Below are 1,667 nucleotides of genomic sequence, written 5' to 3'. Positions count from 1 at the left end.
ACCTCTTCCAGCCCATCGTGGCCTCCTTCAGTCCATCCATCGACTTCTAAACCGACAACCTGCGGTTATCCATACACAGGAATACTACTCACCAGTGATCAGGAGGGAACTACTGACACACACTCTAGTGAATTCCTGAAATTTTATCTTGTCTCGGCATCCATGTTGAGTGCAGTGTTAACTGTCTGATACTAGAATCGAAGCCGGGCTTAGTCACTTTTGACGGTTTCCAGCTGTCTGCCTCCTCCTAGCTCCTCAATGCATCCCATCCAGATGTCTGGCCCTATATCACCTCCTGGTAACCACCTCCCTATGAGACATATACATACAGCCCACCAGACTCACCCCACTGACCCCCATGGACTGCATAGACATGCCACAGTGACCACTCCTAAGTCACAGCGTGGCCCAATGGGATCCAGACTGCTTGCTCTAAACGAACCAGTTAGAACCCCTCAGGAACACCGCTGGAGTCACGCCTGGGCTCCCATAAAGGCCCCCGCCCACAGGCTTGTCTCCCTCTCTGGCTGTCCACCAGCTGGCTGGGTACAACGCCCCCAAGTCCTTCTCCATGGCCCTCCTCGGCAGTGCTCTGAGGACCTATGAGTAATACCCCCTTGCTGTTAGTGTATGTGTTTAGGTGTGTCGCCTACTCCATGCCTCACCTGACACACCCACACCTAGGTTTCCCAGGCCAGGCTCTCCCAGGCAGTGGCCATCTTGATGGGAATAAACTGGACACTGGTCAGGCAAGAACCACAAGGTCAGCTGCCAGTATAAATACTTTCCTGCAAGAGGGACACCTGCTTACGGTGGACACCCAGGCATTAGGTAGTCTGGCAGGATGAAGAAGTGCGGGTGAAACGTGCACTGTGAGCAACCGCCCAAATCCCCCCAGTCCCGTCAGGGCGGAGCTGGAGTTTATAGCCCAGTCCAGACAGAGACCTCAGTCAGGACCAAATTAGAGAAAATATAACACACACGACCACATGGGTGAATCTCAAAGGCACTGTGCTAAGTAAAAGAGGCACAAAAGATCATATACTGTATGGCTCTGTTCATGTGAAATTCTGGGATAGACAGAGTATAGTGATGGAAATCAGACGAGGGTTGTCTGGAGCCAAGGAAGAGCGGGCATGAAGGACTGACTGCAAAGGGCTGGCAGGGAACTTTTCTGGGGAATGAAATTGTGCTTCCTGCACCGAAGCAGTGCCCAGCCTGATTTCATTTGTCAAAAGTCATGGAACTCCACACTTCCATGGACAGTATTTATAATTTCCGGTTCTTTACTTGTTAAGTAAATAATATCTCAATAAAGTAGTTTTGTTTTCATGTGGGGGTTGCTGTGATGCAGGGATTCTGCTCAGGACTTTATAGAAAAGTATTTGGTTTGGAAGAGGGGCAGGGCTGCCCGCACGCCAGCGCCGCCTCCCGCGGAGCCCGCCAGGGGGCAGCATCGGGCCCGCGGCCACGCGCGACTCCAAGCCCTAGGCGGGGACCGCGGGAGGGGGCTCGGCCGGGCGGAGGGACGCGGACCCCTGTGTGCGGCGGGAGCCGCGTGGCGCGGGCCGACGCTCCTGCCCGGCGGCTCCGGGGCCAGGCCGCGGGCTCCGACTCCCGCCTCCCGCGCGCGTCGCCCGCACCCCCCGGCCTGGCGTCACAGAGGG

The sequence above is a fragment of the Microcebus murinus genome, chromosome 1 (assembly GCF_040939455.1).
Source record: "Microcebus murinus isolate Inina chromosome 1, M.murinus_Inina_mat1.0, whole genome shotgun sequence".
Classification (NCBI taxonomy): Eukaryota; Metazoa; Chordata; class Mammalia; order Primates; family Cheirogaleidae; genus Microcebus; species Microcebus murinus.
This window is presented reverse-complemented; position numbering follows the sequence as displayed.